The 23,666-nt window shown below is 36.9% G+C and overlaps 1 protein-coding gene across 1 annotated transcript in view; it reads left to right on the top strand.

Moving 5' to 3' along the window:
* The window catches only part of RAD51B (RAD51 paralog B), an 850,987-nt gene that overhangs the window by 66,496 nt on the left and 760,825 nt on the right, over window positions 1-23,666 (top strand).

The raw sequence follows: 23,666 nt of genomic DNA, 5'->3' as shown, positions 1-23,666 counted from the left end.
CGCTGAAACATTTGATTCCCAAAGTGTCTACTGATGTTCTTTTAGTCCTTCACTTTTCTTACATGAATGGGGTGAGTTACAATTTCCACTATTTCTCTGTCCTCCCCACCCCCCAATGCATAGAGTTTAACTTCCGTTTAATGATCTTTTCATGCTCATTGATATAGTAATTCTTTGTGTGGCTGCTGCGCATACTGCAGCTTCTTGGAGCCACAGGTGAGAGTTAGGTGGAACAGGTGGACACCAAAGGTGGAAAGAGCCCGGAAAAGGGCTCAGCAGCCATCACACCAAAGGTACTGGTCCTCCACAAGGACATTCTCATGGTCTCTTTCAAGAACTTTGGATTTGACTGTGCAATATGGGAGACACTGGCACAGGACTGCTCAGCATGGCATGCCCACATCAGAAAGGGTGCTCTTTGAGCAAAGAAGAATTGAGGCAGCACAAAGTAAATGCAGCCTGCACAAATTTGGGATATCCACCCCAAATATTCACACGGACTATCTGTGCCCAGCCTGTGGTAGAGCATTCCGAGCTCATGTTAGTTTGATCAGCCATAGTCGGATACACTGAAATTTCACTTTATCATGGTGATGCCATTTTGATCCTTTTTGAAGATGGACAACAACCAACCAACTAACCAATTCTTTGTGTAGGGCTCTTGCTTCTGTTTATTTTGTTGTATCACTTCATATACATTTTCCTATGTTATTTTTAATTCTTGATATTTATTATTATCATGTAGTAATATTCTGGTACATTTGTAAGCCATAGCTTTTTTAGTCATTTCCTAATCCATGGGCACTCACTTTGTTGTTTGCAATCACAAAGATAATAATAACATATTTCATTTTAAGGTTCGCAAAGAGCTTTATAAGTACTTTTAATATTCCCCTCAATCTGATGAAGTGGATTTAGTATCTCCATTTTACAGATGAGGCTCAGGACTACACAAGAAGTTAGTGTCAGGCAGGATTTAAACTGAGGTCTTCCTGACTACAAGTTCAGCACTCTGTCGAATGTATCCTCTGGCTGCCTTTGTGCTGCCATAAATCTTTTGGTTCTTAGTGGATCTTTGCACTCCTTTAGGTACATATTCCTTGAATTAAGATCAATGGATCAACAAAGCACGGGAAATAGCATTCTTTTTCTTAATTCCAAATTGAAATCTGTTGTTTCATAGCTCCACAAGCTTGATTTTCCATATAGTCCTTCCATCAATGGCTATTTTTTATCATTTCTAATTTGCTTGATGTTAGGTAAAACCTTAGAATTGTTTTAATTTGCATGTCATTTCATAGTAATTTGGTGATAGTTCACAACTTCATTTTGAAAAAGTGTAAGATATATTTTTGAGAATAGCCCTTTTACTTTCTTGTTTATTTTGGATATTATATTTTTTCTCAGTATTTGATGAAATTATTTCCCCAATTCAATGTTTCTTTTCTCTCATCATTGATGTTATTTTGTAAAAACTTTAATTTTATGTAGTAAATTATCTATTTTATCTCTTCTGGTTTTCCTTTATACTTTATTTGATTGAATTTTTATTTTATTTTTGAGCTTATTGTGTTATATGATATGAAGTACTAATCTAAACCTAATTCCTGTCAAATTACTTTCTATTGTTTCTAGCATCTCTTATCAAAAAGAGTCGTCTCCATACTTTATGCTCGTGATTTATCAGATAGTGGAATATAGTTTTCTTTCTCTTTCCTTTTCTCTCCCCTCCCCCTAATCTGATATCTTCCATTGGTCTACTTTTATATTTTTAACTAGTACCAAACACTTTTGATTATCACTGGCTAAAAATAAAAATTGAAGTCTAGTCATGTTGATATCACCTTTGCTCATTTTTTAGTATTCTGGAAATTTTCTTCTTGACAATTGAGTTTGTTATTGTTATAGAAAGTTATCCTCATTTCTTCCCCGATGTTTATAACAATCAACATTTCTATAAATTTATATATTTAGAAATTTATACAGACATATAGTTCTGTTGAATTTTTCATTATGATTTCTTGAAATTTTCCATTTTCTTTTTTAGAGCCTATAATCCTTTGATTGTCTTTATGCATTCTATTGTCAGCTTTAGTATTCTAGTTTTGTTGAGTATTTATGTTCCTTTGATCTTTTTTTAATTTTGCTCCATTATTTTTGCCTTCTATCTTCATTCTCTGGAGCTGTCTTTTCCTATGTCTTTCTGTGTTGGCCTCACTGGCAATTGGCTTGACACCAATACTCACTTAAGAAATTACGTGTTGTTATCAGTGTCTGAGGCCTTAATGCTCTCTGTTCTGCTAGACTCCAAGGTTTGGATGACAGTTTTTTCCCCCTGCAGAAGAGGAAAGTGGTGGTCAACTTGGACATTGCTACATAGAAACTCTGTAAGTGACAACTATTATTAGGCCTTTACCAGTACCTTTCTTCTGAGTTCCCACTGTTCTGTTCTTTTTGGAACTGCTTTTTTTTTTTTTTTTAAACTTTCTCCACAATCCTGCTAGAGAAAATTATGTAGCATCTGTCTGAGAGGAAAGTTCTGGGAAACCGTTGCATTTAAGTCTCTCTCTTATATGTTTCTGTATTACTCAGCTTTTTCTTCTCGTGTTATTTTAATACATTTTCATTATCATCGCATTTCTGGTATCCTCCCTTAGTACTTTTTGTCTCCCAGGCTCCCCAGTACTCTGAATTCATCTCATTTCCCTTTTCCCTTGTGGCTGGTCAGATTGACAGACTTCTGGTCAGCTACCTGGTATTGGGGTTCCTCCATCATTCTACTATAGGGTTATCTCAAAATGTCTGCTCAAGAGTTGTGGGAGCCAGGGAGTCAAGTTGGAAGACTTGGGAAAATTAAAAGTGGGAACCTCCTTGTGAAACTGTAAAGGGATCAAGTGGAAAAACTCAGTGCCTAAAAGTATAGTGTCCTTAGCATGGCTGACTTTCCTGTCATATTTGAAAACAGGGAGTAGAGGGCTGGAGTAGGAGGATTGTCCTGAGTAACAGTTTGGTGAAGTGCTCAGTTAAAGTTTTCAAAGCAGTCAAAATTTTCAAAGGCAGATTCCTTCACTTTCTCTGAAGGATAAGTTTTTGAATTTTGGAGTGCTTTAAAAATTTTAGTGTTGTGGGAGACTTACCTGGATCTATGTGTCATGGATTCTATATACCCATCTGTCTTGAGTTTTCATCCTGGTTTTACCAGTGAAAATTCTAGGGGTGAAGATATCTATGTTTTTCTGCCACTGGCTCAAGGTTCCTATTGAGGACTTTTTACTTTACAAAATTGTCCTGTAATGTCTCCTCCTGTATACTATACACTCTACTAAGCACTAGGGAAACAAAAAGAAATAAAATACAGTCCACTCCCTCAAGGAGCTTAAAATCCAATAGACCAGGGAATACAACATGCACACAGATCTTAACAAAGCCAGCTAAGTAGAGGATAAATAGTAAGTAACTAAAAGAGGCACAGCACTGGAATTAAGAAGGATTAGGGAAAGCTTCTTGTAAAAGGTGGGATTTTAGCTGGAACTTAAAGAAAGCCAGTGCAGTAGTGGGAGAAGGTGAGGGAAAAGTGTTCCATGCATTGGAGACAGCCAGAAAAAATCCTCAGAGTGCAGAGAGGGAGCATCTAAATCACTGAAGTTGCTTCAGATTTTTAAAAACATCTAAATCTATGATGTCATTAAGATTGTGAGCTCCTGTTGAGGAACTTCCTCTACCAATATTGGTCAGAGCCTTCTCTGCACCTTACAGACTTACCACAGGCACTGGGAGATTAAGTCACTTGTACATTGTATATATGAGTGAGTATATATGAGAGTTATCAGAGAAATAATGACATGACTTGCGCTTGACTTTGTTTTGAGGGAGGGAGGGCTGTGCAGGTCACCAGGTTCACCTCTCCTCCAGAGTCATCTGAATCCAGTGACCAGATAGTCATCAGGATGACTGCAGATGACCCAGGATGTACTGGGAGACCTTGGGCCCTTTAGGCCAAGACCCATTCAGGTACTCACTTAGGGTGAGGCATTGTCCATTCATTGGTAAGGAAGGGTGAACACAACCCTGTGAGTAGACACAGCTGCCTGAATGGGGATCCAGCTAGCTGGGTAACTCATCTCCTCCTCTCCTCCTCTTCTCCTCTCCTCTCCTCTCCTCTCCTCTCCTTTCCTTTTCAAACACCTTAAACCTACTGCACTCTGAAGCTGGGACACCAATGGGCCCCTGCCTAAGGGCTCTTCTAGACCCTCCTGGCTTCAGAGTGATTATCAATAGTAACTGTTAACTGTTTCCCTCCCAGCCTGATGTCTTTCTTTTTCTTGGCCTCATTTAAGGGGCCATGCCCTGGCTACTTCTTAAACAGGCCTAATTAATGAATGGGCATTACCTCACCCTAAGTGACAACCTGTATAGACCTTGGCCTAAAGCGCCCAAGGTTTCCCAGTGCGTCCTGGGTCATCTCCAGTCATCCTGATGAGTATCTGGTCATTGGATCCAGATGGATCTGGAGGAGAAGTGAGGCTGGTGACCTGCACAGCCCTCCCTCACTCAAAACAAAGTCAAGTGCAAATCATATCATCATTTCTCTGATGGCATGGTCTTCTTCAGCAACGAAGGATGATCACAATGAGAGAGTTAGGACTTGACCTAGATCTGGTGCTGCCTTCTTGCTTTGTATTGTGAGATTAATTTCCTGAATCTGCACACATTTTCCACATAATACCTTTCTTTAAAACTCTTTGAACAAAACAAGTGTTAGGAAAGTGCTGGAGAGGTGAGATGGGTGAGGAGATCTCCATTCTTCAGAACTACTGTGGTTTTGGTTATAATATATTAAGGGATATTGCTGTGAAACAATATTTTTTTGGCAGCATTATTTAGTGTTTCTTCATTACATTTTAGAAAGACAATCCATAAACTGCCATATTTTCAGGTTTTTTTTCCTTTAGCAAATAAGAGTTAGAAAACCAATCATTTGTGTTGTGGTGTTGCTGGCCCTTCATTAATTTCTTTTGGTGATACTGGAAAACACTTGTGTGTGCTCATTCTTTCCTAGGCACCATAATTCTAGTGGTGCAGTGGGTAGAGCACCAGTGCAGGAGTTAGAAGGACCTGAGTTCAAATCTCACCTCAGACACTTGACACTCACTAGCTGTGTGACCTTGGGCAAGGCACTTAACCCCAATTGCCTCGTCCTGGGTCATCTCCAGTCATCCTGATGAATATCTGGTCACTGGATTCAGATGGCTCTGGAGAAGTGAGGCTGGTGACCTGCACAGCCCTCCCTCCCTCAAAACAAAGTCAAATGCAAGTCATGTCATTATTTCTCTGATGGCATAGTCTTCTTTGACAATGGATGAACACAATTCTACATTTCCATTTTATTTCATGGAAGGGATATTAATTAGATGGAATCCTAATGTTGTTGATCAAATATCACTGACTAATCACTTAGAAAAAGAGCACATCTGAGTATTAATAGATCTTTAAGAAAAAAATTTAATTGATCAGTTAATCCTGGAAAAACCAAACTGAGGGAAAAATGTTTATAGAATTTGTAAGTTTTCTGCTCTTTCCTGGACTTTACCCTCAGGATTACTTAGAAACTTAGAAATTTGCCCCAGTGTTCTGTATAGCAGCTGGTGACTCTTAACTAGCTACTTCATGCTTTCATACCACTTTGGAATTAATTCTATATCCATGGGAAATCTGGGGGTATTTGGTTGGCAGATGATTCCATATCAAGTTGACAAATAGGAAAAAATGGCAGCAAAATAAGTTTTGTTTTTAAAAAGGTTAAACTATTAAATATCTTAAATATATATTTCCCTAATTTTCATATAATACATAGAATACTTGATTATAAATACAAAATCTCTGTAGGCAAAGAACCAACATATTTTCTACTGTCTGCTGGACATCACCAACTGGATGTCCCATTACCACTACAAACTCGAAACATCCAAAACTGAACTCATTGCCTTTCTGGCATCTGGTTTTCTTTCAAGAATCAGCATTTTTGCAACCACTCAGGCTCACATCTAAAAGCCCTATCTTACTAATGCCCATATCTGATTGCTTGACAGGTTTAAGTCGATTCTACCTACTCAACATCTCTGATATCTATTCCTTTTTACATGTGCACTTCAACCACTCCGATAAAGTCTAATGTTACCACTTGTCTAGACAATTTTCAGTGATTACATCACTGTTTCTTTTTTAACTTCTCCTTTTTCCAATATATTTTCTATATTAGCCACCAGATTAATATTCATAAAGCACTCACAGATCTGACCCTGTCAAAAGCTTAAGAAACTTCTGTGGCTCCCTATTGTCTCCAAGACCATACCAACTTACTCCATCTGTAACTTAAGGACCCTTCACAGTCTTGTTCCAGGGTGATTTTGCATTACTCGTTTTCATGTACTCTTTCCTCTAGGCAAACTGATTTATTCACTGCTTCTTTCTACATGGTATTCCATGGTTTTATCTGAGCAATAGGATGTAGTTGCGAGAGTTCTGGAGTTAGTGGAATTGATTAAAAGTTCTGCCTTGACAGAATTTGGAAAAATCACTATTCCTTAGTTTATTTCATCTATAAAATGAGAGAATTAGATTAGATAGCCCTTGAGGTCCTTTTCAACTCTAAATCTATGATCTTAGAATTTTTTCTCTGTGCTTTTGTAGAAGTCTGTGCCTGGAATTCCTGCCTTTTTCTCATTTGTTTCTTTGGATCCAACAAAAAGAAAAAATGGTATTCTTTGGATCCATAGCCTTAGGAATCCTCCTCCATGATCAATTTTACTCATTTTGTATATATCCTTCATTTACCTATCTGAGAACATGTTTTATTCTCCCAATAAAATCTAAGCTTTTAGGGAATAGATTGTTATTATTAATATTATTTTTAAAATCCCCACTATTTACCATAGTTCCTTGCCAATTATACATCCTTATATGTACTCGGTAAATTTTAGACCATTTGAACTGGAAAGTAAACTTTATGCATTTGAAAGCATTAATAGACCCTTTATAAAATACAGTGTTGTGAATTCTTCAAAAGATTTACTTATTAGAAAAATTGAGACCCAAAAAAGGGTGGTAAAATGATGTTAATTTTTCTTTGCCTCCCCCTTCTCCTACCCAAACAAATTACAAGTTAGGTTAGAAGTGTTTTCACATGACCCATGTGTACTATTTCCCTGACCCCTATGGTTATATGCACTTAGTCCAGAACACAACTGATAGGTCAAAGGGATTCTGTCTGGACTAGCTTGCCAGACATTGAAGTATTCATTAGCTTTGCGCTTTCAAAAAAAATGGTGTTTGTGCAGGGTTTAGTTGGGGATTTTGAAATCCATGCAGGGTTCCCCCTCTTGCTGTGCACTTTCAGAATTCAGAGTTGTCAGCAGGAACAAAGAAAGACGCCGTTTCCTCTTTCATCTATGTGCCACATTGCAGTATCGTTCCCTGAAAATAGCACAGGTTTTCTGGGAAAGGGCATGACAGAGACTTTTTCTTACTCTCACCCCTCCTCTCCACTTCATGTTTTCTTCTTACAGATTGGTCATGTGTTTCTCCAAGTCTGTCGTATGAACTGTGCAGGGTATTTGTGGAGGTTTGTTTTTACATTCTACATTGTGCACGTGATGAAGTATTTAATTAGGAATGGGAGCTGAGTTCAGTCACACATACTTCTTGCGGTGTTTATCTTGGAACCCACAAGTGGGAGGGTAGCAGCACTTGGGCATTTTCTCCATCTGGACATTGTTCACAGGCCTCTTGTGACTTGGGAATTCTTTCTGGGGGTAGAATCCAAAGCATAATACTAAAAATATCCCTAAGTTAGGATGACATTTGAATAAAAACCTTTGGGAGTAGCCTCCTTATCCCAACAGAATTTGAGTTTGAGATGATGAAACTCTTCCAGTCTTGTGGTTCTCTGGTGGTTTGAATACATTGTTAGGATTATAGCGCTGCCAGACATCCTGATTTGCCTGAATGATTTCCAGGCCTTTTCATAGAAGGAAAAATAGATTATATATTTTAAAAATGTTTTGTATTGATGCCTTTCTTTTTCATGTGGTGTGATGGATGAGGTGAATCTTTTCCCCAGCCCCCGTACTCTCTTCTGATCTTTGTCTCCTGGGACTTTTAAGGCTCTAGAAATTTTTGCATCTCAGACCTAATAGGCATATTTACCCTACTGCCACTTCCTTCTTGCATCTGGGTTAGAATTGGGAGGTTGTAATTGAGAAGCAAGTCTGAATAACTTTTAGTTCTCATGACACATTAGCTAGTAGTACTCTTGTAAAAATTCTAAGTTAAAACATAGCATGATACAGTCACCCTTGTTATTATAAACTTTCCTTTTACCTAGTGCTTCTGAATAGTGAGAATCCTTTCAAAAAGAATGCCAGTGATTTAGAGATATGAAATGCTGATGCTATGAGACAATGTTTGCATATGGACCTTGTTGCTCTTTGACCCTGGCCTTATTTTCTTTGATTTCCACTTCTCATCTTTTATGCATCTGCTTAGAGCTGACTGAGAAAAGGTAAGGAAAGCCTTGAACAGATTTACACTTGAATAAGAGAAAGAATGATTACCCTTCTTCCTAGCGCTGAAACTGTTTTGGGAAAGAGCTGTTTGTGGGGGAAAAATCAAATAAAATCGTTCTACCTGGTAGTTATAATTCCCTCGGAATTTCTAAAAGCTTTTGATAAGTCTTTCATAAGAGATTATTAAGGAAAATAAATAACCCTAAGGTAAATTCCAACACGCTGTTGGTGATTAAGATCCAAATTGAGTATATAGAGAGTTTTCATTCCCTGGGCCAATCCTAAGAACTAGCTGTTTCTCCTCCCTCCCTCCCACCCCCATTTATCTTTTCCTTCCATCCCTTCTTTTTAACCTTTCTTTTGGGATTTTTCTATTCCGTAATATATTTTGCAAGTTTTAGTTAAAAAATAATCAACCAAAGCTTAAAAACTAGTCTAGGATTGAAATATTGAAATACCTCTCCCAATGACCCCTTTCAGCTCTTTGCTTGTTATCTGTAGGAAGGCATCCCAAGTATTGATACTGAGGTCATCTTTTTTTTTTCATGACTCAGGAGTGGAAATAAGGGAACCTGCTGATTGCATTAAGTTGCTTTTGCTGATGCACATGGAGGAGTTCTGGGAAACTTCAGGGTATTTGGAACATGTTAAGGAATTTGGAGATGTGGTTGAGGGATAAAATGATATGCATGAACCAAAGTCATGGATACATGGAGTTCCCAGTATCCTTAGAAAAAAAGACTAGGAAAGAATACACATAGCTTAGAGAAGGAAAGATCCACCAGGGTTCTTTGTTAGATTAAGACTTAAGTGTGATTAAGAAGGAATGTGATTGATTTTATTTTTAAACAAAGGAAATCTAATATGAAAAATATACATCTAAGTTTTCTACTTCTACAATCTCATGCTTCTTGACTTCTTTTCTGCAAGATGGTTGTAAGGGTCAATTTCTAGCAAGAAGACTGTATAGGAGAAAAGGAAGGTTCTATTTCTCTTCAGAAATTAATCAGAAGATAGAATTTGACATTGGCAGTCATTCTTTTCCTCTTTTCTCTTTCTTTTTGGGATAAAGTTGTATTCTATTTTTTCTTCTACCTGGTGGATAGTAGCCTAGCCAGCTTCCTATCCTTAAAACTTCCCCTTTTATTGTGAAGAATACTACTATCCTCCTAGTCATCCAAGCTAAAAAATCTAGGTTTCATCCCCAAATCTTCACTTTCACACCATATATCTAGCTAGTCAATGCTTAAGTCCTTTCATTTCCACCTTTGTAACATCTTTCATATTTGGCAATCAGTCATTTAGTTAATAAGTATTTTTTCAGCACTTACAATGTACCAGGCCCTGTTTTAAGCACTAGGGGTACAAAAAGAGGTAAAAGACAGTCCTTAGCTTCAAGGAGCTCAGTCTAATGGGAGAGATGATAAGAAAGGAGATAAATGCCATGTTTTGTACAGTTAATAGAGGGAAGGCACTAGAATTAAAAGACATCAGGAAAAAAGTTCCTGTAGGAGGTGAGATTTTTCCTTGAGACTTGAAGAAAGCCAGGGAAAGTAGTAGGTAGAGTTGAGGGAGAGCAGTCTTGGCATGAGGACAGCCAGAGAAAATGCTAGAAGCAAGGAGATATGGAGTATGTTGTTTGCATAATAGCCTGGAGGCTGGAGTCCTTGGGGCCTGGAGCTGGGGTCTAAAGTATAAGGAGACTTGAAAGGTGATGATGGGGGTAGATCTCCACTCTTTATAACTTTACTTTTTTTTTCCCAGTGTACCACTATCTGTGACTATGAATTCCTTGAAGAAGGAATTATGGGGTGTTTTTTTTTATCCCCAGAATTTAGTACAGTGCCTGGAGCATAGTATGTGCTCTTTGAATGAATAATTGAGTGAAGGAATAAATCATGTATTAAGTAGTCACTATTTACATAGTGAGACATGACTTATGGATGTCCAATAGAGAATAATTACAAACGCAAGTCAGATTCCTGTGATTTTAGATCTAAAAACTGTTGAAGAAACTGAGTTTTATTAGTTTATAAAATTTGGAATTTAAAAGACTAACCACAGTTTTGCCCTGTGTGTTTTGTTGTGTTTATTTGGTATAAGTCAAGGAGGGGAAGGCACTTGAAAGGACAAAGGAACCCAGAGGTGTTTCTGGATTTAGAGAAATCAGTATATCGAATTCCATTTTGCAAACATAGGCAGGGGTTCTGCATAAGTTTAGAAAGTTTGCACTCACCTGTAACATGTGAACTATTCTGTCTCCCTAGAGCTCCCTGTGAGATACCCATGTGGAGCATAGTTTTTATGGCTCAGGAGCTTTGCCCCAATTGAAATCACTACTTCTTGTCCATGTATTTCTCTTGAGATATCTCTGGGTCTTTGTTATCTTGTTACACCACTGTATTTCCCTCCTCACCACTTATTTTCTTCTTATCTTTCACCTGGACTACTGTAATGAGGTACTGCTTGGTCTTCCTGTCTCTTCCTGTATTACATCCATTCTGTAGACCAAACTCATGGCATGAGGGCTGCATGCAGCCTTCAAAACTTCAGAGTTTTGTTTTTGTCTCAGATGAAGACATAATTGGAAATGCTTAACAAAATATATAAAATACAATAAAGCATACATGCTATTTTGTGGTTTTCTAAGTCTATCTGTCTTATAGGGATCTGATTCTATTTGAATTTGATATCCCTGCTCTAGGCAGCTGCCAAAACAGTTTTCCTTAACTATATAGATCTGACCTTTTCTCTCCTTTACTCAATAACTTTTAGTGGCTCCCTAATATAAAATATCAATTCTTGTTTGGCTTCACAACTTGTTCCCATCCTATTTTTCTTGTCTCTTTATACATCATTCATTCACTTTCCACACTCTGTGGTTTAGCCAAACTGGTCTTCTGTTGCACACAATTTTCCATTTCCTGTCTTTCTGCTTTTTCACTGATCATTCCCCATGCCTTGAAAATCATCTCCTCTTCACTTCTACTTAATTTAATTTCTCTAACTACCTTGTGTTTTTATATATGTATATATACATAGACACATCTGAACAGAAATGTACACAGATACATGTACACTTGTTTTCTGAGGTAGAATGTAAGTTTCTTGAGAGCAAGGAGTTTTTCTTTCATTTCTTTATATCCCCAATATATATGTAGCACAATTATTGGCTCATAGTATGCATTTAATCAGTACTTCTTGAAAGAATTGATTGGAAATGGAATGATGCATCCAGGGAATATAAGATCAGTTTGGTTGGAATATATAGTGAACATGAAATAAACATGATAAAGGTAAGTGGGAAATATACTGTGGAATTTGTATATTATCGCAAAGAAAGAATCATTAAAGGTTTCTGATTAGGTTACATGTTCAGATCTTTAGGTAGAATGGAAATAGCAGTGTACTTAAAGTCAAAAGACTTGGGTTCAAACTTCTACTTGTTCGTTTAATAGCTATGTTCCTGGTTTAGCCAGTTTAACCAGTTTCCTCATTTGTAAAATTAGCAGATTGAACTAGAAGATTTGAGGCCATATTTTGTTCGAAATTCATGACTTGTGGCTTTGGAATGTCAAGTTTTCTGTTTTGTCAGATTTTAGAGGGCAGAAAATGGGATCAGGGACACCAATTGAGAAAGTGCTTCAGTGGATTTGTCTAGCTGTTTTCAGAGACAATTCTAGGGATGTGTAAATTTTTAGTTCTTCCAGTAGGATCAAGGGAGAAGGGTTTACTCTTCTCCTGTTCTGTCCTCTCCTCTGTGAGTGACCACAAGCAGGCTTTTTTCTGCCTTCAAACTGTGAAGAGGATTCCCTCTTTAGTGCCACCACAAGCTGCACCATGCCAGCCCTTTTCCTTATCCCTGGATGTCCTCCCAGGACTGTGACCAAAATCCAAGGAGAGGCAAAGCAAGAGAATCCTGCTTTAGTGCCAGTAAAGAGATCTCTACCATATCCTGCTCCAATCAGTTGTTTCAGCATCTTCCCCTGTCCCCCCTCAAAAAAATCTGAGTAGAAATCTCTAGGACCAGCTGCTGCTGCTATCTCTCTGAGAATGTGTCCTAACCCTGTCCTTTCTCTTGCATTGGAACATATCTTTCCCACTGGCTTATACTTTGTCTTTGGTCTTTAAGAAGTCTATAAACTTCCACAGCTGCCAGTGATTCAGTCCTCTGAGGCCTACTCGGTGTTGCAGGGGTCCTCTGTTCCTGTGATCCAAACTAGATTATGTTCTTCCGCCATCCCCATGCTATAGACCTTTTCTATTATTCTTCCAGATTTTTTTCAGTATAAATCTTTTTTCACAATTCCATTTTGCGTCCCTTGTGCTCCTAGAATTTGAGTCATTTTTTACATGTATTTGGAGGGTTTTGAGGGAGAGCTCAAAGAAATAGGTGTTGCTCCCTCTCTCCCCATGCTGTCCTAAGGTTAGTTTAGGCACTGTTCCTAACCAACCTCACTATCAAGTTGCACATCTGAGCCACTAGACCCAGCTGTGCTGTGAGGACAGGCAGTGTGGATCAGAAACCAGCACATGCTCATGAGTATAGTCCCTGTCTGTGGTAACTTACAGGAGGTTGGAGATTTCACTTTGGTTCCAGACTAGCAGGCAGAACTGAAGATTTTGAGCAAGAAGCAACATCTCTGAAAACTCAGGGTTACAAAAAAATGAGCTATTAACACAAAAAATGCATTGCAGAGGGGGAAAGAATCCAAAAATAGAGGTTTATGACTGGAATAGAGAACATAGAGTTCATCTTCAGAGGAGGATATTGAAGTACAGAAAGCCCCAGAGAATCTCATTAAAAGGTCACCTCCCCAAAGAGAATTCATCAAAGTCTTTAAAAAATACTTTAAAAATCAAATGACAGAGATGGAGGAAAAACTAAGAAATAATCCAAGAAAAAAAGATGATTATTAAAGAAAAGTCAACCAGTTAGAAAAAGAGATCCAGAATTGTAAGGAAGAAAATAACACCTTCAAACAATTGGGAAAGATGAAAGCCAGGGAAATTAATACTAAACAAAACATGAATAATGAAAAAATAATAGAGAAAGTGAAACTTAAAAAAAACCAAGTGAACTGCAGCATAAGTTCAAGAAGAGAAAACATAAAAATAATTGTACTCGATCTTGATATAATAATACAAGAGATTACTAAAGAATATTGACCTCAAGCATCATAAGAAAGGGAAGATAAGTAGAAAAAGAAAAGAAAATCCATTGATAGCCACATAAAAGAGATCCTATGAAGGAAACTTATCAAAATATTTATAGTCAAATTGTGAATCCCCAACTCAAGGATAAAAATTAAAAGGACCAAGAATAAAACAATTTAAATATGACAATACCACAATTAGAATCACAGAAGACCTGGCAGTGGATACAATAAAGTACCATGGATCTTGGAACACTATATATCAAGGAATAAAAAACTATGGTTCTGGCAGAAAATATCATACTAAAGTTTTATTTAAAAAAAAACCAAACCCTTAATGGAAGATTTGACGTAAGAGTTCAGAGAAGCAGAAGGTATATAACAAATACTGAATGCAAGGATTTAATATGGACAGGACGTTTACTTTTTATATACATAAAAGCAAAAATCCATCTCTAAGATTCATATTAATAATGAGTTAGCTCATAAGAAAGATAGTGGTAATCCTGAGTATGATATGAAGTAAAACCATTTAGGAACAGCTAAAAAGATTAAATATTTTATACAAGTGACATACAAAGGTGAAAAATCCATACAGAGGAATTAGATGGGTGAGGACGACTGGTAGTACTGGTAAACTTACTTTCATTGGGAATGGGTTTAAGAGGGAACATTATATGTATATATATTTATTAGAATATAAAAGTCTTCTAAATTCAGAAGAAATAAAATGGCAAGGGGATAGGTAGTTGGTGAGAGGACAAAGGAAGCATCTTTAGAAGGGATGATGAGGGAATAGATAAAGTGTGATCGTCCTTTGTTACCGAAGAAGACCATGCTCTTGACTTGTACTTGACTTTGTTTTCGAGTGAGGGAAGGCTGTGCAGGTCACCAGCCTCACTTCTCCTCCAGAGCCATCTGAATCCAGTGACCAGATATTCATCAGGATGACTGGAGATGACCCAGGATGAGGCAATTGGACTTAAGTGACTTGCCCAAGGTCACACAGTTAGTGAGTGTCAAGTGTCTGAGGTGACATTTGAACTCAGGTCCTCCTGACTGGTGCTCTATTCAATGCACCACTTAGCTGCCCCAATAACTAAAGTAGGACATTATAGAATGGTGTTTTGGTCAATGAGAATGAGAGTGTAAGGGATGTATCTCTAGGGTGAAGGGGTAAGGAATAAGTTAGAGGGGGCTTTAGAAATGTGTTTAGATTTCTTAAAATGTTAAGATAGGGGCAACCTAGCAGGGTAGAAGCAAGTAGAGGACTTAGGAGGGGTAGAAAATGAGTTATGTACCATCATAATAACAAAGATCAAGAGTAGAATTTTTCTCTGGAAAATCTATATATCTATGTGCATGTATGTATCTATAGAGAAATGTATCTGCACTTCATTGTAGATTTCTGAGAGTCAGGGGGAAGTAAAAATGAGCACAGAAAAAGAAAGTACATATCACGGAACAAAAGAGAAAATTACAAGGAATCAGACATGGACAGCTCAACACTTTAGTATTTATCATACAGCTTTCTTGAAATGAAGATTTATTGTTTCATATTTTGAATCCTATGTTCTTTTCCCCACAACAAACATCCTTCCTTCTCTTCTTCCCCACCATCTTACTTTGTATTTAAGTTTATGATATATTTTTGTTTTTTCTCTCTATTCAGTATTTATGTTCCGGTGTTTGAGATTAAAATAAAATGTAAACAAATTAGAAAAAAATAATTGGGAAAAATGGGCATGTGTTCACACATTATCTAAGTTGATTGCAGATGAGAGAGTACAATGGGAGCAATCAAAGAGGCATATTTTTTAGTTTGTCTTTATTTCCTATTTTGTTAATATAACAATTTTATCTAGTATGCTCTTCTCTGTCCTCTCCTGTCCACATTTTGCCCATTTTTCAAGGTCCTGCTAACTGACAATCCATGAAATCTTCCCTGATTATTGTGGCTTATTTTGATCTGTTCCTTCAATTAAAGGACCTTTGCTTTTAGTGTTGGAGAGGATTTGAAGAAACTGATTCATAGAAGAGAGACCTTAGTAATAATTACCTAGGGCCTTGAGGTTAAATGATTTATCTAGGCTTAGAAATATAGTATTTGAGGTATCATTTGAATCCAGTCTTTCTGACTCAATTCTAGTACCTTCCTCCCTGTGCCATTGTTTTTTTCCTTTTTCACAGATGTGGAAAATGGTCCAGAGAAGTTGGTAATTTAGGTAACAGATGTGGGATTCAAAACTAGGTCTTTCAGTTGCAAATCTAGTATTGTTTCCACTGTATCTAATTATTTTCTTTTGCTTACTGTATCTGTTCTCCTGTACCACTTATGCATTTAAAACCACTTACCATTTAGCACTTAATATTCTGTGGTATGCATAAGTCCCACTTCCTCAAGAATGTGTCCTATCCTCATGGTAAGTGGATGACTCATTGGATAGACCACCATACCTGTACTCAGGGAAACCTGAATTCAGATTTCTCCCCAGACACTTAAAAGCTAGACCCGGGTCTTATAATAAGGATCATGATAACAGTGTTTAACCTCCCACGGTTGTTACAAGTTATTAAATGAGATAATATTTCTAAAGTGCTGAGCATAGTAACTAGTATGTCATTCATTAATAAATGCTTGCTTCTTTCTTTCATGTATTCCCTTAGTATTTACCTTAGCAATTAGAATAGAGGAGACATTGAAAAACTTTTTGTTGTATCACTGAATGTGATATGCCTGATAATGCAGTGGCAGGCCCAGAAATGGAATTAAAAATTTCTGACCTTAAGTTTATTGAATTTTCATCATTTTGAGAAAAAAAATGGAAGGCTTAGCTTCAGATCACATATCGAATTTCTACCTGTTTTACCTTGGAAAGTCATTTAGCCTTGATGAGTGTCTGTTAGTTAATTTGTAAACTGAAATGATTGAGCTATGTGGTTTCTGTGGTTTTTTTTTAGCTCTGCCTCTGATCCTAAAATTTCTATGACTTGTTATGTACGGGAAATGTTTTTCAATAGTGCTGTCACTAATGCCATAACTTTAATATATTTGTATCCATATTTCTTAGTCATAAATGAAATTTCATTAAAAAATGAAATTTAGTCATTTTGTTTTGTTTTGATTCTATTTGTGTTTTTTTTCCCTAACAATGAGAATCAAGTAGGTTTATAAAGTGTTTAGATTGTATTCAAATAACTTAAAATGTAGACATAAGAGTAAGGAAGTACTGAAGTTCAGAGAGTTTGCATTAAGAAACTGAGAGCATTAGCCTTATACAAAAAGGACATGGTTTATAAATTTGAGCTTTATCACTTACCATCTCTGGGGGCCTTAGCCTCAGGTTCCTTATCCATAAAATGAGGCGATTAATGATGGTCTCTAAGCCTTCTTGTAGGACTAGATTTGTGATTTTAGTTTTTTTTAGATGGCTCCCTTTATTGGCAGGGTTCTTAAGCTTTTTTTATGTTATCAAATTCTGTGGTAGTTAGGCGAAGCCTGTGGACTCCTCAATATAATGTTCTACAATAATATACATCACATTGTGAAGAAAAGCAATTTCATTGACAAAAGATATAAATTTTAAAGGTGTAAATCTCCCTCAAATCTATCCACAAACTCCTTGGGGGATTAACAGTCCCAGATCATTGGGAAGACTTTCCTGATTTCTCTGCCTTATTGTTGTGAGAGTTGGGTAGAACAAGTACATACCAAAGGTGGAAAAAGGCCCTGAAAAAGGCTCTGCAGCCATCACACCAGAGGCACTTGAACTCCCTGTATACACCCTATACCTATACCTCAGACTGTACCATGTACAGTGGCCATACTCCTGTAAACTGTTTCTGCAGACAGGCTAAACCATGTTGAGGGTTAACCAAGGGGTCTCAAACCTATTGGTGAGTTAGGGGCTGTCTTTCTCAAGCATGTGAAGACTTCCCCTGGTGGAATGGGCAGATGAGAATAATTTTTTTTTAACAACTATGAAGGCAGCTGTAGCATGTGATGTCCAGCTGTTAGGTTATCCACTGTATCCTTGAGCCATAGCCATTTGTCTTTATTCTGTCATGCCACTAGACTGTGACTCTGGATGAGAGAGTGAGACTGATGAGACTGTATAACTCAGTCTCACTTAAATCCAGTTTACTCATGAATTGAATTAAAAAATGGGGTCTCAAACCTATTGGTGAGTTAGAGGGTCATCTTTTCCAAGCATGTGAAGACTTCCCCTGGTGGAATGGGTAGATGAGAACAATTTTTTTTCACAACTATGAAGCAGCTGAAGCAGGTGATGTAGAGCCATTGGGTTTTTCCAAATAACACCCTCTCAAGAGCTTTGCAATTGATTGTGTTGACATGGGAGACACTGGATCAGGACTACTCAGCATGGTCTGCCCACATCAGAGAATGTGCTGTGCTCTATGAGCAAAGCAGAATTGAAACAGTTCAAAGGAAATGTAGGATATGCAAATTTTGAGTGTCCACCCCAGATATTTACATGCACTATTGGTGCCCAATCTGTGGTAAAACACTCTGAGCTCCTATTGGCCTAATCAACCACAGCTGGACACGTTGAAACTTGACTTTATCATAGTGATGTCATTTTGGTCTTCTTCTAGAACAAAGGACAGCAACCAACCACCTTATAGTAGTTAATTTTCTCTCCCTCCTGAAATTATCTTGCATATCCTGCCTGTACCCCATCTTATATCTCATCAAATTCTGTGGTAATTAGGGCAGGAAACATTCTTTGTTTTTGTTTTGTGTGCCTACCTACTTTCACAAGGTCCTTGATCTTAATACTTAACACATAGCAACACATGAGAAATCTACTGTCATACATTCAAAAGGAAGTTTCAGAAATTTCAGAATCTGGCAGAACTAATATAAATAGGTAATATTTTTGGGAAAATATGTTTTGGTTCATTTGTAGAGAACAAGAAATCTCCATCAGACTGGAGTGAACGTAAAACAGGGAGAATGACTTTTAAACAAACCTTAAGTGTATTCTACAATGCAGTGTAATAAGTTTTTCAATTAATTGAAATGAGACTTTTATAAATGATACCCTTGTATTCATCTGGTATATTCTTATCTAAACATTATAATTCCAAATAATATATTGTGACCATTCCATAAGAGACCCAGCAAGAACTGGTTTTTAGGCTGGAAGTGTCAAACATGTGACCTATTTCACTTGCAAATGGGACCTGAACTGTATTAAAATATATTTGGGAATTATATAATAACATTCAAGTACGATCAAACTTGAATAGAGTTAATATTTGTTTTCAAAGTTAATATGCAGCTACAGAGATCCTTATGATTTAATGCCCCTTGTTCCTGTAACAGGACTGGTTAAGATCTTTCATAATAGACAATAGAAGCAGGAAATGTGAGCCATTCTGAACATATTTTACCCTGAGGATAGTTAAGAAACAAGAATACTTGCACAAGGAAAAGAATTCTGTACAGATAAATCTCCAGCTTGTTGTGTTCCTGCTGGGTTTGCTACTTGGAAAATTTAAGACATAATTTAGCCCTGAGTGTACAATAGGGAGCTGGTTTCTTTCAAAACATTGCCTATTTACTATTTGTTGGTTTCTTTTAATTTCTCTATTGTCTTATGTTTGCATCTTTTTTTTTTGGCCCTTTATTTTTGTGTTTTTTTTTCTAAAGTATCAACGTAAAATAACATTTCAACTACGCAGATTATTATTATAATAGATATATTTATATTGAAGCAGAAACTTAAGACCAACTTTTAAGATTTTTTTCTTCTCCTAACTGTATTTCTATATGTATCTGTATTTCAGCTTAGTGAAAGGTGTTTAAATTGAATGAACTTCTACTATTGTATTTCATGGGTCTTCCCTTTTCCAGGCATACACATGGTTTGTCTTTAGAATCACCCTTTTAAACTTGGCACAGGTTGTGTCTCTTTACAATAAATATTTATTAAATGACTAATACATCCATGTAACTAATAGGTATATGTCAGACTCTGTGGTTACATAAAGAAAGGGTGAAATGACAGTTGCTCGACAATAGCCTCTAATTTATTATTTGCCCTTTTTCCTTATTTCATATTTTCTCTCTTAAGGTATTTAAAATATATATTTTTTAAAAAGGACCCTGGGAATTTTGGACTTTTGGTGACCGAAAAGGAATTTTTTATCCTTGGCTAGTGATCACAACAAATCTTTGGATGCTGTGTTTCACTGCTTGATCATCGCTGCTACATTATTGTTGCATCCTGTATAGACAATTACCTCTCGTGCATTGTGAGTTCTCCGTGAATGTGCATTGTCAATGTTTCTGAAAGTGAACTTATATGGTTTGTCTAGAGCTCTGCAGTAATACCAGTATTGTCACTCAACCCAGTGAAGAGCCATAGCCACAAGGGTAGTGAACCAGCACTCAAAGCTGCCAGGAGTAACTGACATGATAAGGTAAGACTTTCATCTTCCTGCCCTATCTAAATTGTATAGTTCATCTGCCATTGGTATATCAATATGTGAAGAATTTCTTTCTGTTTATGGATGAATATAAAAACTATTCTGTAGGTTTCAAGCTGAAAGTGATTGTGTTTGCTGAATTTCATGGTCACAGAACATCCAAAAGACAGTTTTCATAGAGTAAAAATTTTGTGCAAGACTGGCAGAAGCAAAAAACTTTGTTGTTTGCACCTCACTTTTTTGCAAAAATTTTGCATGAAATCTGTGACAGCTGGTGAAATATGGTGTTTGAATAAACTTGGTTATCTAGGAACAACAGTGTTTTCAATTATAGATGGATATTTGGATGGGATTGAAGGAATCATATAGTCTAGCCTACTTAATAGAGGATTAAGTCCCAGAGAGTTCTAGCGATTTCTGCCAGGTCACACAGGTAATAAAATGGCCGAACTGGATGTTCCAAACACCCAAACTCTCAGTTTTACAGATTAGGGAAGTGATTCTCCCTGATTAATTCAATTCAGAGAACATTTTGTTGCTGTTTACTTGTACTTAGCTCTTTGTGACCCCATTTTGGCATGTTTTCTGGGCAAAGAAATTGGTTTACCATTTACTTCCCTAGCTCTTTTTACAAATCAGTAAACTGAGCCAAACAGGGTTAAGGTACTTGCCCAGCATCACGCAGCTAGTAATTCATTCTGAGTCTTGATTTACCTCATTAAGATGAGGATTTCTGACTTTAAGCCCAGTGCTTCATCCACTGAGCTACTTAGCTGCCCAAAACATTTTTTCGCACTTTAAGTGTAAAATAGTATGGTTACAAAGATAAAAAGAAGAGCACATTATTCAAGAGTTGAAAGAACCTTGGTGTCTCTTTAGTACAATGCACAACTAAAAGAAATCCCCACTGTAAGGTACCCAATAAGTTGCCTGATCCGTTCCTGAAGACCTCCAAGAAGGGAAACCTCTCATTCCACTTTGGGACAACTCTAATTATTAGGAAATAACTTTTCACACGAAGTCCAAATTTATCTCTTTCAAACTTCATTTATGTTATGGTTTAGACCTCTGTGATTACATTGGGTTGTGGCATGTATAGTTTATTCTCCAAATAACTGTCTTTCAAATTCTTGATGAGAGCCATTATTGCTCTCCTCTGGCCTCTCTCCATAATTCTTCCTTTTTAAAATTAATTCGTTTCTTTTCAGTTTTCTACAAGCACTTCCATAAGTCTTAGATTGTCTTCTCCTGTCTCTCTCCTCCCTCCCCGAGATGGCATGCAATCTTATATGGGTTCTACACATACATTCTTAGTAAACACATTTTCATATTAGTCAAGTTGTATAGAGAAAAAAACATAACACAAGAGAAAATATTCTGCTTCATTCTGCATTTTGATTCCATACTTCTTTCTCTGGATGTGCATGGCATTTTGCCTCAAGAGTCTTTTGGGAATGTTTTAGGCCCTTGCATTGCAATGAAATTCTAAGTCTACCAGAAAAATTCCTTGTACACCGTGGTTGTTGCTCTGTACAGAGTTCTCCGGGTTCTGCTTCTTTCACTCAGCATCAGTTCATATAAGTCTTTCCAGGTCTCTCTCAAGTCTTCCTGTTCACCATTTCTTATAGCATAATAGTATCCCTCCATTTCTTCTTGAGCTTAAACATGTCTGGTTTATTGTATTGGTATTCATATTACATGGAGTATGCTTTGTGTGCACTCCTTTGGATACTTTCCAGCTTTACAAAATCATGGGGCCCACAAATGAAACTCAGTACTTCTAATGATGTCTTGGGAGGGCAAAATACATACTATTCCCCTTTTAATGCAGTTTGAAATCATGTTAGTCTTTCTGCCTTACACATAACACTGCTGATTACTATTGAGCTTAAAGCCCATGAAAACTCACAAATTTTTCAGAAAAATTGCTTTATATCCATGACTTCTCTATCTTGATTTTAAGTAGCTGATTTTTGTTAGGCCAGTATAAGTTCACTTTTATCATTATTGAATGTCAGCTTTGAAAAATTCCTGTAATGCTTTAGCCCATGTATCTGCAAAGTAATATTTGGCTGTCATGCTAGATAGGGAACTTTTGCACATTTCATATGTTATCCCAAGCTAAGAATGGTTTGTAGATTTTTCAATACAATGTATTTAAAATACATTTTGAATACATTTGAAATACACTATTGGAAAATGTAAAAATCATTCTAAGCTCCCTGCCCTGCCAGATGTGTCCTGCTTGCCATAGTTTGCTGTAGCTTGTTGTCATCTAACAATATTTGTCCTTCCCAGATTTGTATCATATGCAAATTTGATCAGCATGTAACCTATTTATTCATGACACTGATAAAAATCCATAGTAGCACAAGGTAAAGCACATAATCTGAGTGTACTCAACTGGAGTCAATTCCCTGTTGATATTGAATCTTTGATTTTGTTTGTGCAACATATCTGCAATTTAACATAACTGAAATTATTTTTTTCTTTTCAATTTGTTTGGTTAAACACTCTCGTTTGGCCAAAACAAGATCTCAGATTTGTTTCTTTTCTATTTTTTTGGTGAGTGTTGTAATCATTTTGAAATGAGTGGTATTAATCTCCTCATCATCCTCCCTCTTCCCCTACCTACTTCCCCAGTAAGTAGATATTTCAAAGGCCAAATATCTAGTATAATGTCTTAATCACCTTTTTCCTAGACCTTCACCAACATTCATCAGTGGAACTTTCTCTTTCTTAAGTAACACCTCTTTCCTCTCTCCTTGCTCCTGCCTTTTTCATTTTTTCCTTCTCCTATTGAGACCATGACGTCTCTCCTCATTGTTCCTCTTGATTGGATCCTGGTGCATCACTTTCTCTTCTGCTACACTTCATGCTCATCATTCTGTGTAGTCCCACAAAAGAAGCATTCACCTGTCATCCTGGGGTCTCCCTGTGACGCCACCCCTTCACTGTTACCTCTGTTCACTTTCTACCCTCAACCTTATCTCCTTGGATATAGTTGGAAATCAGTCCTTCACTGTTCTCTGTTTTCACTTTGTTGCTGTTGCTATCCTTGCCTGTTTGTTTATTCACTCCTTCTGTATTTCTGTTGTTGCCTGCATTTGAGAGGTAAATAATATCTTCAGTTCTGATTTTCTTAATAAAAATATTTAATACTCTTATTTTTTGAAGTGCATATGGGATTGATCACTTTGAACTGCACCAGTGCTCATTGGAACACTTTATTTCATCCCCTCTCCTTTTTTTATTGGGTATAGAACAGCCTTGAATCCATTGAATTATTATCTTGTTTTTTTTGCATATGATTCTTCTATTGGCTTGCAGAACTTGCTAAAAGAATTGTTAAACACAAACACTATGTTTCTTCCAGTCTATAGCTGTAGCCTTCTTTCTTCCTATAGGCAATGTGGGGATTTTTTCCACTGGAATTAACTTTTCTGTTTAGAGGTTTTTCCACAGTATCTTTGATTATTTATCATATTAA

This window comes from Notamacropus eugenii, chromosome 1 (assembly GCF_028372415.1).
Source record: "Notamacropus eugenii isolate mMacEug1 chromosome 1, mMacEug1.pri_v2, whole genome shotgun sequence".
In the NCBI taxonomy this organism is placed as follows: Eukaryota; Metazoa; Chordata; class Mammalia; order Diprotodontia; family Macropodidae; genus Notamacropus; species Notamacropus eugenii.
This window is presented reverse-complemented; position numbering and strand designations above follow the sequence as displayed.